Source organism: Sarcophilus harrisii, chromosome 3 (assembly GCF_902635505.1).
Source record: "Sarcophilus harrisii chromosome 3, mSarHar1.11, whole genome shotgun sequence".
Taxonomy (NCBI): Eukaryota; Metazoa; Chordata; class Mammalia; order Dasyuromorphia; family Dasyuridae; genus Sarcophilus; species Sarcophilus harrisii.
Genome location: NC_045428.1, coordinates 350,799,420 through 350,816,235, shown reverse-complemented (window position 1 = coordinate 350,816,235; position 16,816 = coordinate 350,799,420). Strand labels below are relative to the sequence as shown.

Sequence of the window (16,816 nt, the reverse complement as noted above, 5' to 3'; positions counted from 1 at the left end):
AAAACAGACCAAAAAAAAAAAACCAAGAATAAAGAAATTCTTTTTAAAGTACATTTCAATTTGCATTCATATGCTATCAGTTCTTTCTCTGAAGCTGGTTAGCATTTTTTGGTCATTAGTTCTTTGTTTTGGATCAATGTATTTCTGAGAATAGCTAAGTTATTCACAGTTGATCATTGTATAATATTGCTGTTCAACTACAGGTTTTCCTGGCTTTTCTCATTTCACTTTGCATGAGGTCATATAATGTCTTCCAGGGTTTTTCTATCAACATTCACTCATTATTTCTCATAACACAATAGCGTTCCATTGCAGTCATATACCTCAACTTGTTATGCCATTCCCCCTTATTATGCTAAAAGAATTTCCAATTCTTTTCTACCACAAAAAGAGCTGCAGTAAATATTTTTGTACACATAAGTCCTTTCCTTTTTCTTTGGTCTCTTTGGGATTCAGACTTACTAGTGATATTGCTGGATTAAAAGTTCTATGGCTTTTTGGGCATAATTCCAAATTGCTTTCCAGAATGGTTGGATTGGTACATAGCTCCACCAACAGTGCATTAGTGCCCCTATTTTTCCATATCCCCTCAAACATTCGTCATTTTCCTTTTCTGTCATATTATCCAATCTATTGGCTAATTATTGCTTTAACTGTTGTTTTAATTTGTGTTTCTTTAATCAGTAGATTTTAGAACATTTTTTTATATGACCATAGGTATAGCTTTGATTCTTTCATCTGAAAATCGCCTGTTCATACTAAGTAGCTATTCTCGAAACTTTCTAAAGAAAACACACAACTGTCACATTATTTAACATATTTTTGGGATACATGTTGGGGATATAATTGATGTATACCATATTAGCAAACCATAGAGCAGTCCTCTTACACATTGAAATCTTTTTTTTTTTTTTTTAAGCAGATAAACTCCTTAAGAGAGTGTTGTTACTATGAATGTGTTACATGTGAATATGTGTATATTCCCTCTCTACAACCTGCCCTTCTGAGAAACTGGGAACATAGCACTTTGGAATTTTTTAAATCCTTTGCTATTCATTCTTTCTTCTGGAAGAAGTCCAGTGATATTGGGAAGATAATGTCTCAGGACTTGCAAGTAAATTATATTTAAGTGAGGTAGGGCTATGCGTTGGAATCTAGTGGCAAAACATAGGTCAGGATCACTTTTATGGTCCCAGATGTGATGGGAGATCAATCTGGCATTTAATAAATACTTGTAGATTGGTTGATAAATAAAAGTTGATAAAAAAAATGAAGAGGGGGAAACTTGAGCAGATATTTATAGTTTATGATTATTAAACAAGAGTAACCAATAGAAGAGTAATTAGAAAAGTGTTAAGAAAACTAGAGAATATGGGTCTCCAAAATCAAAGCTTTAAAACAAGAGTTCTTAATCTGAAGTATATGATTTTTTTTTTTTTTTTAGTAAACATTTTGATAGCTTTATAATTGTCTTAGTTGGTAGTAATAATCCTGTGTATTTTATTTTATGCACTTAAAACATTATTATCAGAAGGGGTCTATAGCCATACTACAGAAAAGTTGAAGAATCCCTGCTGTAAAGATTATCTGGGAAGAAAAGGGAGAGGTGATCTGTCGTGGGAGGAGCAGAAGATGAAGCACAAAGAGGAGACTGTTGGACTTGGTGACCATAGTGTGGAACTATAGGTAACTTGAGGAAAGATTTAATGGAAGAACTGGCACCTTAGAAATTTTGTTCCCAGAATCAGAATCATACAGTTTGAGAGTTGGAAGGGACTTCACTGAGTGCCTGTCTAGTTTAAACCATATGCAAAAAAAAAAAAAAAAAAAAATCCTCTGTGCAAGTGATTCTTGTCTTTACTTGAGTTTTTCAGTGAGAGAAAACCTACTGCCTCTTGAGACAACTTATTCTACTTTTTTGGATAGCTCTCATTGTTAGGAAGTGTTTTTCCCCCCCTAACATAAAAGCTAGATTTCCTTCTTGGCAACTCATGTCCATTGTTCATACTTCTGTATTCTGAGACCAAACAGAAAATGAATTTAATAATTGTTTCTGGTAATAGACCTTAAAATACTTGAAGATATTTATTGTATTTTTCTTCCCTCCTCCCCTTTTTCTTTTCTAATTCCTAGAACAAGTTCTTTTTTTTTTTTTTTTTTTTTTTTTGACTTTCGTTGTTATGGACTCATGCCTCTTCTATCCCTTGCCCTCTACTGTCCTTCCACCTCCTCAAAGAAATGAGAAATAAAGTGGCTCCTGAAAAATGGAGAGGAAAAAAAATCTAATTTATTTTCCAATATTTATTAGTTATGTGTGCATTTAATACATCTCCAATGTGAAGCGCACCTGAATTAGGTGTTATTGAGTAATGCAAAGAACTTTTAAGATATGGCACCTGCTCTTAAAGAGTTTATGATCTTTTCTTGACCTTTCTCAAGTTATCACTGCCTATCTTTAAATTGTTGCTCCCATAACTGAACTGTAGGGGACTTGATAAAACTAAGTACAATTATAATATCTTTGTTAGTGAAAGGATCCAGACCCATGAAATTTCTGGTTTAGTTTAATATAGCAGCTTAATATAAGTAATGAATATACAGGTTGGTAATTCCACTTAATTGAATAAGTGAAAAGCTTATTGGTGAGGGTGACACACTGGTGTAGAATATTGAGAGAATGTCATTTCAAATAATATATACCAACCAATCTTTTGAGGCCTATGGCAACATGAGATTCATCCCCATTACTTATTTCCCATAGTAAATGTTATGATATATTTCTAAACTTATTAATTTTTTTTTAATGGCAGGGGTAGCTAAGTGACAGTGGATTTAGCACAGGCCCTGGAATCATGGGGATCTGAATTCAAATCTGAATTAAGAATAGTTGTGTGACCTAGGCAAGTCACTTAACTTTGATTGCCAAGCCCCTTCCCCCCAAGTCACATGACAAGAGATTATTGGATTGCTATCTTTTATTGACATTTAGAATATTAAAAAGGCACTCATCACATTTTTACTGCATAAAGATATCTCAGTAGCTTTGAAAATAGGAAGGGGGTGTATTTTTTTTCTCCCATCTTTTGTAGTCTCCCTATTATGTGCCAAGGAGCCTTGTAAACTCTTAAAAATTAATTGGATTGAGTTGATTCTCAACTACTTAAAATTAAGTTAGCTTCATCTAAGAGTAGCTGAGCCCAGAATAATTGTAGTATAATGCAGTCTTATCTAGAATTAGAATGACTTCAAATGAGGTAATATATGTCAAAGCTCTTTGTAAATTACAATGCGCATTGCGGTTGTAAAGTATTATAATTGTTATTATGAAGACCTGAATTTGAGTCCTGCCTTAGATACTGTATGGTTCTGGGCAGGCCACTTACCTTTCTGCTTCGTTTCCTTGTCTGTAAAATGGGTATAAAATTATTGTGAGGATCAAATAATATGTGTAAAATGCTTTGAAAATCTTAAATATTAATTTTTTATTGCTTTCCTATGTTTGTAAAAAAAATATGGAAGCAAAAAAATGGCTTAGTGTTGTTTCTTACAGGTTAATTCAAGCTCTTAATGCTTTAAAAGGCAAGAGTTTTATAGGGAGAGCTCTTAAATGCTTATATCTCTTGATTGTGGTTTGAAGTATCACTCGGTTTTAATTTAAAGGACTTTGGTTCAAATCCTAATTTTGTTACTTGCTAGATTTGTGACCCTTGGTGATTTCTCAGTTTCCTTATCTGTAAAATGGAGGGCTTGCTTTAGATGATCTTTCTAAGGGCCCTTCCAGATGTAAATCTTATTTGATCAAGCCTGTGCATTCATATGCATATTATTTTATATAGAGATTAATTCTTATTTGATTAAAATATTATAGTTTAATGAATCATGTCTTCAAACCGTGTCCAGTGGAAGCTACTCTTTCATGGTACCCATAGCTCCTTTCCTCTGTGTAGGTCATCTTCATATGTCCTCCATTTGTTTACAAAGATTCTTAGAAAAGAAGATATAGCTCAGCTTCAAGCTCATGACCATTGCTGGTTCCCTCCTGATGCTAGACTAGTAATACCTTTTTTCATGTTGATGATACAGAATTATAGACTATGTGGATCCATAGCTGCTCATATGGTCATACAGGCCTTGTTCAAATGCCTAAAACCATTTAATTTCTTTTAGAACTTTTTATTGTTCAAGAAATGGCCAACTTATTAAAGCTTGAAAAAATCCTTGGAAATTTCATTGACTTGTACATTTTGGCTGTATTGTGATTATATTAGCTATAGTCTATACTCTATAGAAGGTACACATGCGTAATGCAAGATATTGTTTTTTTTTTTTAATTCAGTAGCTTCATTTCGAAAGCAGATATTGTTCAGAATATTTAGTAGGCAAATTGGAAGCAGATTCTTTCTATACCCTATAAGCTTTCTTGTCAGTTTGACCATCTTTGTTAAATTGATTTTTAAAAAAAGTAATACCTTTGCACTTCAGGAATTACATACATTGTAATAAGGTAAAATGGCCAACTTATTAAAGTTTGAAAAAGTTCTTGAAATTTTGTTGACTTATACATTTTGGATGCATTGTGATTATATTAGCTATAGTTCATATTCTGTAGAATTGAATTCTTTGGTGATTCTTACAGATCACTTATAAATGGTTAAAAACCAATTTGTAAGTGGTTGGGATTGAATTGCCATCATTACACAGTTTCCCCTGGAAAACTGATTTCCAAAAGCTTATCTTCATGTTACTTGAACTAACTTTTTGATCAGAAGATAGTATATCTACTTCCTATGTACTCCCCCCCCCCAAAAAAAAACCAAAACAAAACAACCTTGCCTCTTATAAAAATCTTAGTTGGACAAGTAATTAGTGGTTTTTTTTTTGGTTTTTTTTTAGTTCATACAAGTTTTTTTTCCCATTCAAAGAAAATTTTGGGGGGGAATGAGGAGCTGGGTTACCATTCAAGGCAATTTCTATATAGATCAGTATTATATATAATTCAAAGAAATATTCCTTGTCTTTAGATATGCCTTGTTTTTTAGGGATTTTAAATGGAAATTTTTATTTCTTCAGGGAATTATCCAAGATTTTATGTTGCAAAGAAGGTGCATTGATAGAAGGATTTTCTTCTCTAAGAAATATCTTATCACAATGAAATTATTCCTTTCCCCAAGTTTTACAAAGAAATGTGAAAATTGGAGACATTCAATCTTGGCATTTTGTCATCTTTTAATGTATATTTTGTAAGGAACTTACTTACATGTCATAATTAGAATATAGGGACTGAGTCTTTGCCCCCAGAGCACTGAAAATTACAGAGTACAAAAATTTAAAATAATGAGTTAAATAAAAATATCAGAATTATTCCTGAGCCAAATGGAGCTTTGCAATAGAATGATAGGGTCAGTTAGTGTTGGAATGAGGGTTGCTTTTATTTGTTACACTTAAGAAAAGGCTCAAAATGAAGATTTAACGGGAGACATACCAGAAAACAAAATGCAAAGACAACCTAGGAATCTACTAGTACTACTGTCTGATCTCCTACCCTTTACACTGGGATCAAGACTGACATCTCTAAAGTAAGGCAGCCTGTCCATCTCCTCACAATGGGACCAGAACTATCAAATTTCTTTTGGACAGTGAAAATCTATGCTAGAAAAACTTCTTTTCTGAAAGCACAAGAAAAGATTATGGAATTTTAAATTTGATAATCACTTAGATGTCAGTAACATAGGAAAAACTGTCTTTAATACAGTTAGCAAGATTATCAAGATATCTTAAGTTTGCTCTTTCTATTCTGTGGGGTAGGGACTATCTCATGACTTATGTCCTGTAGTCCTCTTACAACTTATTATTTTCACATAATGAATCTCAAAATTGACTTGAAAGTAGGTTTTATGTTGCTTGCCCCATGGGCCAAAATTTCTAGTTATAGCTATATGTCACATCATTAAGGATTCAATCTCTGACTGTTCTAGGATATTTATTTCTTAGATTCAATGTTCTTAGCTGTTTTCTTGAAAGAAAATAGATAGAAAATCAAATGAATGCTTTTGAGAAGTGATCCCTAAGGCTGAGTAATTCTGATAACCAGCAGTGCCACACTTGATATTCTTAGAACTAGATTCAAAAGAAGTATAAGATATGGCTTCCCTGCCTGCAGGATAGTTATAGTTTAGCAAGCAGAGGAGATATTTGTTCATTCATAAAATATCAATGATTTCTGCTCTCTATGAGTTTCATGCTTCAAGTAAAGAGATAGGGCATGAATAAAAATAAGGGGGGAGGAAAGCAAAAATTACCTAAATGCCTAGCATGTTTCAGATACTGTGCTAAGCATTTTATAAATATCTCATTTGAATCTCTCAATAATTCTGTGTTAGGCGCTATTATTGTTTCTGTTTTATAGTTGAGGAAATTGAGAGGAATCTTCGGTTAAATGACTTACCAAGATTTACATTGTTAAATAAGTGGGGAGGATAGATTTGAACTCAGATCTTCTGACTCAAGGACTAGTACTCTATCTATTACATGACCAGCTAGAATAAATAGAAAAGGTATTATTCTACATTTATAGAATATAGAATAATAAACTTTAAATATAGAAGGTAAATTAGGTTGTAAAACTATATTTCCCAATTCAGCATGGAATTTGCTCATTTTGTAGAACTAGGTGACATAAACTAAACTTCCGTTAAGATTAGGTATTTGCATATTTTAAAAAAACATATCTTTATTCAATCCTCCTACTCCATTAGTCCAACATTTAAGGGAAATATTAAATAAGACATTACTAGTTTTTTCTTTTGTTTGTCTATCTGCATTCCCTCCTCCCCAAGCATCACTTGCTTGGTCTTTAAATATATCAAGGGTGTGTGTCCTTTAGATTATCTGATTTTTTTGCCTTTCAAATCATTATATTTTGTTTCTAGTATTGATGTATGGATTATATTACAGTGTTCCTGAGCAATAGTTGCAAAGCTTGCTACAAACAGATCCAGAGCCCAGCCTTAATATTTTGTTTTTCTTTTCTGGTTCTGGTTCATTTCAGGCTATGGTACAACACCTAAGATTACTCCTTTCATGTCCAGGACAGCTTTGAGAAAAAGGAATTCCTCACAGCAGGGTAAGGAAATGAGTGGTGTACAGTGTCCCAGAGGGCAAAGTTTCATAGTGAAAATTTTTTTCTCATTGAAGTTGCTTTAAAACTTAATGTTCCATTATTAGTGGTAATATATTCTTGAATTTAGGCTAGAGTAATCCTTTTTCTTTTTTCTAATAAGGAAACAGAATGGTAGTAGCAGAATAAAAAGAATAAGATTTTCTATAGAATAGTCCCTAAGGCTCCTATGGTGATGAACACTTCATTTTCCATTATAGTGGGGGGAAAGGAGAGAAAGCAAGTAAGGAAGGGGGAAGAGGGGAAAGAAGGAAAAAAAGAAGAAAGAATGATGGAAGGAGTAAGAAAGGAAGGAAAGAAATAAGGATTTGAGTCTGAATTTGAATTTTAGAATTTCCAGACTCCAGGTTCAGCATTCTATTCCCCAACACCAAGTTTGCAGGGACTTATATATTTTATATATAGTATCTCATTTATGCTTTATAAAAAGTGATGTCCCCATTTTATAAATGAATCTGAGACTCTCCAAAGTTGAGTGGCTTGTACATGTTACAAGATTTTTGTCAAGGTGAGATTTCAATTTACATCTTCCTAACTTCATGTCCAGGCTTCTACTCACTATGTTGCTTCAATAATTACTCATTATCACAGTCATTTCTTTCATTTACCACATTTTTAAACTAGGGCTGAGTTAGAATTGCAAAACTTGGTGTCAGTTAATTTGGATTTATTTCTAGTTCTTTAAAACTTGATATAGATTGACATATTTATTATTTCCTATTTAATCTTCTGGTAGAGTTTCTGATAAACTATGAGATGACTGAAAGACAAGCAGTAAGAGGGAGTGTGGAACAGAATTCAGGGAAGAAGCTTGGCTTAGATAACCAACTGTAAATGATAAAATAGATTATAGTAAAAAGTTGTTAGTCTGACGGGTCTATTCTCCATGACACTCAATCAGTTATACATCCTTCAGGCAGTGCAGGTAAGATGCCTTCCTATTTGGGGAGGTACCCCTTAAATGCCTCCCCAAAAAACTGCCATACTGTATAATCATATCAGGTTGGTTGGGTAGCTCCTCAGATTTATCTGCTTTGATAAACTTCCTTAGCAGCTCCTTTCTCCACTTCCCCAAAATATTACCAGGAATACTAAATTAGGAAAATCTCTATATAAACACTGCAAGAGAAGCTCTGATACTCAAAGAAAGGGAAAAAGTATAATGGAGTAGGAGTCTAGTTCCTAAAATACTATTTTAAAAAAAAATTCTCCTAAAAAAACACATAAAATACAAATAAGCTGCTTCATGTATAATTTTAGAGAGAATATTTAGCAGAGGTATTTGGCAAGAAAATATGTTCAAAACCACAAAACTGTGCCATTTTAATGTGTGTATACATTTACACTCTTTATATTCTTGAGTTATTTAGTTGTTTGGAGAGTCATTTCCCAGTGCTGCCATGACAAATAAACCATTGACCAAACGTAAAGGTAGAAAGGACATCCTATTTCTGAGTTCTTTTTTTTTTTTTTTTTTTCCTATTTGGATTGGATCCAGTGCAAATGAAAATGCACTCCATTTCTTGCAACAAGTTTCATTGTTAAGAGTTGAGCTCCATTCCTGACAGCTCCCCCTTTCAGGTAAAATAGTTTAGTTTAATAAGTCAGTCCCATGATTTGAATATATTGAAAAGTCAATGGAATGTTCCAAGATTGTTATTTTGATAAGAGGACTCTTTGTAAATTGTTTTTTGAGTTTTTGATCTAAAATATTTGCTACCTATTCCTCAAAAATATACAGGTTAAGATTTTAAAAATGAAAATTATACTTGTCCAATACTTACCCCCATATTATTTTCCTCTATGCTACATTGCACAAATATATTTCTTTAGGAATTTGATACTATTTGAGATAGTCAATTCTGCTATAGCAAACATATGTGTTCCTAGAAATCACCATGCTATGCAAAATCATACAATAAAAACCACAAGGTTTTAGAAGAGAAAGGAGGTTAGGAGAAAAACATTAAAAGACTTCATCAGTGACGTTAATAAAAGATAGGAATTTAATAAATTAATGTTTTATGCATATGAATGGTTAAGAAATACATAAAAACTACAGTGCTTGGGCTTGATTTGTGTCCTGATTCTCACAATTCTAGGGCTAGCAAAGTCTAGTCACTGTAGGTGAGAGGGTCCCCTTAGTGGACCACAACTCCAGGCTATAGGCACTGGCTATGATGGATGGGGGTGGGTAGGCAGGGAACCATCCTTCTTGAGCTCACAAGTTTTTCTGTACCAGAAGATAATCATTTAGCATGGTGATTTACCTTGAAAAAGACCTAAAGTTTGCTCATAGAAGTAGACTTTGGAAGAGTTGCAGTTTTTGAGTTAGTATGAGGTTTTCTGGGTTCTCAGGGACAAAATCATATGGAAGCAAACAAAATTTAAGCTCAGATTGTTCTCTAGTTTATCAATTGTGTAGGAACAAAAATGAGTTTCAAAACAATGCAGGATCTCCATAATTTGGCTCTAGCCTACTCTTCCAGCCCTTATGATCCTAGAACTCTTCTTACCATTGATTTGCATGAATCACTTTACACTGATCATCTGGAGTTCACCAAATGTGTCACTCGTTGTAATTCTTTAAATGAAAGGGAGGAAAATCATTTAAGTCATCTTTGTTTTTCATACTAAGATTCAGTATATTTGTTCTGGATTTTATTGTCCAGGAAATAAAATATATTTCCATTTTGGAGATTAACTCTAGTCTATCATTTTTTTTTTTTAGTGAAATGAATATCAATCAAAGATTGTTATCAAAAGAATGCACATCCTTGCAAAAGTAACTGATTAGTTAAATGCAATGTAATAGTAGGGCTAGTATGACAAATTACCCACTTGCTTCTTTTTCTTCTTTATGATTTCTTGGGTTGAATTAGTTCTCTCTAGGTCTGTACCTTACTTTTGCTGTTTGACAGAACTTAAAATCTACATTAGTCTATTTAATGTAAACAATTTATTTTTCATTATGTAGTAGTTCTCATAATGGTGTTTCTAAATTATTTGAAATTTTAATGAAAATTGTGTTTAAAATTAAAATAGTTTTCTATTCATTTGTTGTGTGGAAGTTCTCATGCCTACTTCTGATAATCCTGGTCTGTGAACTTGATTAGAACTTCCCCACTCCTTTTATTTTTCCTCTCTCTCCTTTCTTTTCCTTTTCTTTCCTTTGTTTGTAGTAGTATTCTTTGTAATGAGTATTGCAAAAATATTCTTTGCAAATGAGAACTTCCTTTTCCATTGATCAAATCTTGAAATCACCTTTTTGTTTAAATATGTGTAAGAGTATTTGACCCAAGGTATTGTTTTGCATTTAACAAATTGCTACATTCCACACCCCCCACACCCCCCCACACACACCCCCACCCCCCGCCAACTTTGACTACGATAAGACATGTACTATGGTATCCCCCTTTTGCTTTTACATGTTTTAAGTACCATTTTGATTTGGGGTTGTGGGAGCTCTCCCATCAGATAAAATGTGCAACATAACAAAATAATAACTACATAGTAGTTGATGTTATTTAGCTTTTTCATAGAGGTAGTTTTTCTGAACTGCTACTAAGTTTATTATTAAAAATGGTCTCTTTATTTCATTAAATTAACTTTCCCACATAGTTCAGCTTTTGGAACCACATATCTATTTAGTTCCACAGAGTAATATTGTTTCCAATATAAGTTTTAAATTCTCATAATGATTCTAAGGACATACATATTTTCTCCTTTTTAGTAATAATTCATTTCAATTTCTTTTCATCTAAGCATTTGTTAAACAACAATTGAGTGCCAGCATTGAAGCAAGGTGTTGGGGGTGAGGGAGAATTATGAAGACAAGAACAAAATTATTACTATCATCAAGGAACTACCATTCTATTGAGTAGAAATAACATGCATGCCAATGAATAAATAGAAAATATATAAATAAACACAAGGTACAATCTAGAGAGTGAGAGAATTGATGACTTTATAATCATATTATCAAGATTATTTTCATTGTATAATTCAAGAATAATAAAGGCTAAGACAGAGTTTGAAGTATGCAGGCAAAAAACAGATGGATATATTTGATTGACTAATTTAAGTACTCTGAGGTAGATATTCTGTAAAATTCATGGATTCTAGGACTACTATAACTGCCTTCTGACTGCAGAACAGATTGTTACCTGTGAGACTCTCTTGGATCTGAACATAAAAAGTCTCTTCCTGGAGGTGATGCTTGAACTGAGGCTTGAGGGGAGGCCATAAGTTCCAAGATGTAGTTCTGAGGAGGAAAGAACATTTTAGACTTGTGCAAACAATCTGTGTAAAGCCTGGGAGAGTAAGTAGAGTATCCAGGAAACAGTAAGGAGTGTAAAGTCCATGAAAAGAAGTAAGGTGTAGTCAAGCCTGAAAATTTAAGTTGAAGCCAGATTTTAAAGTATTAACTGCCAAAATGAAGAGTTTATGGATCCTGGAGGCAGTAGAGAGCTACTGAGGTTTTTTTAGTAGGGAGTGGAGTGACATAGTCCAGTTTGTACTTTAGAATATCAGGTGCTCTTTCCCTGTGGCTGCTAAGTAGAGCGGGAGGCAGAGGTTCCCAGGTGGTTTCAAAATTTAGCTTCACCCGCCAACTGCTGCCATGGCCGAGGAAGGCATTACTGCTGGAGGTTGTAATGGACGGTTAGCACTCCTCTCCGAGAAGTGCTGAAGACCGCACTCATCCACGATGGCTTAGCGGGTGGAATTCATGAAGCTGCCAAAGCCCTGGACCAACGCCAAGCCCATCTTTGTGTTCCTGCTTCCAACTGCGATGAACCTACGTATGTAAAGTTGGTTGAGGGCCTGTGTGTCGAACACCAAATCAGCTTGATCAGGGTTGATGACAACAAGAAGCTGGGGAAACGGGTAGGCCTCTGTAAAACTGACAGAGAGGGAAAACCCATAAAGTGGTTGGCTGCAGTTGCATTGTTGTTAAGGACTATGGCAAGAAATCTCAAGCCAAAGATGTCATCGAAGAATATTTTAAATGCAAGAAATGAATGAATAAAAGCTTTGGTCTGATTTAAAAAATACATATATATATATCAGATGTGTGGAGACTGAGTTTGGAAAGATCAGAGAGACCAGTTAGGAAACTATTGAAGTAAGCTGAGATGAGAAAGGAGTGATGAGTCCTGAATGGCCTTTGGCAACACCTTCCAAAGTGGGAGTTAATTACTGACTATACCTTTTAGACCTTCAGTCCAGGTTTACAGCAACCATAAATACCTAATAATCAATAAGAGTTGTCTGATCTAGCACTTTCCCACCCTCGGACAGCAGTCTGGAATCTGAGGAAATTCTGCAGCCAGACCTGGCGGAGAAATCCTGCTTGTCTTTTCATGGAACTAGATGTAGGTCGTAATGGCGCTATCCAACCATATCAAAGTACTCATGTAAATTGTGATAAAGTGCTTAGAAAACTGGTAAAGGGAAGGGGGTTCTGTGTGTGAGGAGAAGGACTTAGCTATGAATAGTCCCTGTAAAGCACTCTACCTACTTGGCTGAGGCCTCTGCTACCCCAGGCAAGCTAGCCACCCCAACAAGGTCTGAGATGGAGATGGCACGTGCCATCTGGGCAAAACCACTGCCATCCTCTTCCCATGCACCCCGATAGAGGCAGACAGGATCAGACATCCCTAGTAATAACAGCTTCCTCTCCCTTTTTCCTTAGTCTCAGGCTGTTGTCTAGGGAACAAATCCTCTAGAGATTCTGACCCCTGCTTTTTACCTCGAAAAGTAACTTCTTGTCATGGCATGGTTAAAATGGCATTGTCAGGTCAAAATGATACAACTTCAAAAGTGGAAATGACAGTAAAAAAGATATATTACCATCTGCCTTCTCCCTCTTCTTTCCACATCGCCACCTGATGAATTATCTTTACCTATTAGAATCTAGGCTTCTTTAAAGCAGAAATGGCCTTTTTGTATCCTATCCCTTGGCATATAGCTAAGTGTCTCATAAGAGGCATTTCAATAACTCATTCAATTATTCATTCACTCACCATGAACTGCCTGGCCAAGAGACACCATGATATAAGGAAGAGGAGAAACAAAAAGATGCTTATGTAATGGAGCTCCCTATGGAACCACCAGTGCCTGGACCTAATAGAGCCTTGTCTTGCCAGTTAACTCTATTTGCCTTTTGTTTTACAACTCTTTTACTATGGCAGACTTTGTGACTGGGCCCTCAGGGAACTCTGGGGTCTTCAACCTTATGCTATAACCTTGCTCATTGTGAAAATGGTCTTGTGGCAGTGTTCCACAGTGGTGATAAAAAAAACAGTTGACAATTCTCCAGTGGAACCTTACTTACAAAAACCAGTTTTCTACTTGGAGAACCATCACAAAATCTTATTTTCTATGCCATTCATTTATCTTTGATTCCTGGGATTCTTGAAATATGCTTGCTAATCCAATACTAGTTGAAATAAATCATGTTCTGTCCCCTTATTGTCTATAGTTCTGTTTCCAAGTACTTACTCAGCTGCCAACCATAGAGGCCAACTGAAATTACCTGGGAGCCAAATAACACTGAGTTCCATGGTAAATATCATTCATATCCAAAAGTGTGTAGTATTACCAGAGCAAATACCCTGCTCTTAGCCAGTATTGTAATGTCAGGTGGCTCAGTGTGGTACTGAATCTGGAATCAGAGGTCCTGTGTTCTAAACCTGGCCCCATTATTTATTATTCATGTGATCATGACAAAATCTGTTTAGCCTTTCAGTGTCCCAGTATACTGGTAGGTCCTGATTAGTACTAATAATCAAGCCACTAATGTGAAAAAATATTTTTGGATTTGTACTACTTGAACTAATAATTATGTAATTGTTTTGACTTGGAAATAGTCTATGTCCATTTGAATAATCTAATCACTTCAGAGGATACATTATTCACACTAATTGGGACCTAGATATAATTATATGTTAAATAGAGAAACTAACATAGAGGACCTCAAAATTACAAAATTATCAGTTTAGGAGTATTAAAGAATAATACAGAGCTTATAGTATAGAAGCAAAAAATATATGGATTGATCTTTTTGACAGATTTAAATACACTGAAGTAGATGTGCTGTCAAGTTCACAGATTATGTGGCTACCTCTATAATGAATATTTTGGCTTTCCTCTATGTCTCATATGGAGGGTCTTTTGTAGTGGGTAAGTAATATTTGAGCTGAGCTTTGAAGGGTACTGGTTAGAAGAAGCACAGGTGAGGATGTAGAACATTTCAGAAATGGGAAAAACCTGTTTAAAGGCCAGTAGACTGAAGATGAAAAGTAATATACAGGGAAAAGCAACTCGACTAGTTTTCCTGAAGTGTAAGTGCAAGAAAGGAACAAGAAGGGGCCCGATTGTGACCTTCTGATCCTGTCATTACCAGTTAGATCTGTTCTCTCTGAGGGCCTGAACTCTATGGGATTTGTAGGCATAACCACAAATAGTAATGTGCCTTCAATTCTGGGACATTGGTTTTGCTACTTAAAAAGAAATGTAGTGCCACAATTACAGGGTCCTTATTATCATCACCATCATGGAATGCTACCTTCTGCCTCAACTTGCCAACTTCTTGGACCTCTTGGAGCTGGCTGTCACCATATAGGTTCTTCACAGAGCATACGATCTATTTCATATCATCCCTGGAAGTGAGCAGTAAGAAGGGTTTCGAGATCTATTTTCAACTATAGGAATATATGGTGAATCCATCAATCAGCACACATTTATTATCTTTCTATGTAAAATGCTTGGTGCTAAAGATATGAAGATAAGAATGAATCATTAAATAGTTCCCAACCTCAAGAGTTTTGTCTTCTAGGGGGATGAGGAAGATCAGTAGAAAGATGACATACACGATGTATACAAATAACTATGAGGTAGTATTTAAGGTTCCATTAATTATGGACTCTGTAGTTGTTCCTACCAATATCAGCATTTTATCAGCTTTGTCCTCCAAGATTTAATTTGACTAGAGTGTAGAGGTCTACTTGAATGACATTGTTAATCTTTTTCTAAGGGCCTGAGCTCCTTAACAAGTCAGAATGACTAGGATTGGTCCCAGTTTGTGAGAAAGGCCTCTAAATCCATTTTGATGATAGACTGACAGGGAGTTAGGACAGACCTCCAGGAAGTAGATTCAGTAGAGGTCTGTCTCCTTAGAATATTTTTAAAATGCTATCTCCATTGTATCTTTCCAAACCACAACAAACAGAACTAAATGTCATCATTAATAGCTTCTTATTGAATATCTACTAATTTCTCTTCCTCAAAATGTTTTTAAGTATTAACATTGTTTGTGTTAACATTATGCCCAATTATTTCATTTAAACTCAGATCATTGTTAACAGCCTTCTAAATTATTTGCCAATAAGAATTCTTACCTAGCTAATATAAATAATATCTTAACAAGGTCACAGAATTTCCTTTTTATTTTCTTTCATAATGCATTCTTTCTATCTTAAACAATAATAACCACTACCATCATCACAAGCAAAAAACCCCCATGCATGTAACAAATTCCAAGTTAGACTATAAAAGTTGTCATTGGCTATTTTGAAAGTCTACTTGATTTATTCATTATAGAATAGTTAATTACCTAGAGACAGATTATCCAGTTTATGCTTCTTCCTCCTCTTCCTTCTCCTCCTCCTTCTACTGTTACATACCCTTTGGGCATTTTAGTGATCATTAATTAGTACCTCTATCACAAAGCTATAAGAAGAAGAGAAGGAGGTTAAAGCACAAATTATTTAAATCTTCTGATTGCTAGGTATTACTTCAGGATTTTGGGGAAAGGATACTGAAACCAAAGTTTTTGGGTTTTTTTGTTTTGTTTTGTTTTGTTTTTTTTGCTTTTTGCTGAGGCAATTGGGGTTCAGTGACTTGCCCAGGGTCCCACAGCTAGGAAGTGTTAAGTGTCTGAGACCAGATATGAACTTCCGTCCTCCTGACTTCAGGGCTGGTGCTCTATCCACTGTGCCATCTGGCTGCTCTTGAAGGTAAAGTTTTAAAATATTTCTTGTTTTGAACTAAAAAAGTCCTTTCCTAAAAGTATTTTCATGATAAAGGAGTTCTTTTTGTGTGTGTATATGTGGGGAAAAGGGGACTGTGTCTACTAGAAATGACAAAGCTTAAATGAAAGGTTTAGCAAGCTGCTTGCCACTCTTTGGGGGTAAAGTAGCTCTCTTACATGTAGTTTTTTCACAACTATCCCTAGCTCTGTGTAACTTAAAAATCAAATCACATCCTGTAATAGCTACCATTAAAATATAAATATTAACTATTAATAAATATGTAGCTACCATTAAAATATAAATATTAACTATTAATAAATATGTATTAATTTAATTACTATCACAATATCTTTAATTATATATAACATTATTATATTAAAATTATATTCAACAAGTACGTATCTGTATGTGTTTACTACCTTTAGGGTTTAGTCAGGTAATGTAGTGTACATAGACTTTAAAAAATGTTGTTTTTGCTGTCAAGGAAAATTTGGGGTCAAAAGGTTCTGGATTTGAATTCTGGCTCCTTACTATCAGATATTGTGACTATTACATGTGTAACCTCTTTGAGCTTCTGTTTCCTTATTTGCAAAATAGCTGCTGT

General features: G+C 34.6%; 1 pseudogene; it reads left to right on the top strand.

The window, feature by feature from the left end:
- The first annotated feature begins 8,430 nt into the window (after window positions 1–8,430).
- Window positions 8,431–12,220, top strand: LOC100916798 (annotated as a pseudogene).
- Window positions 12,221–16,816: the final 4,596 nt, after the last annotated feature.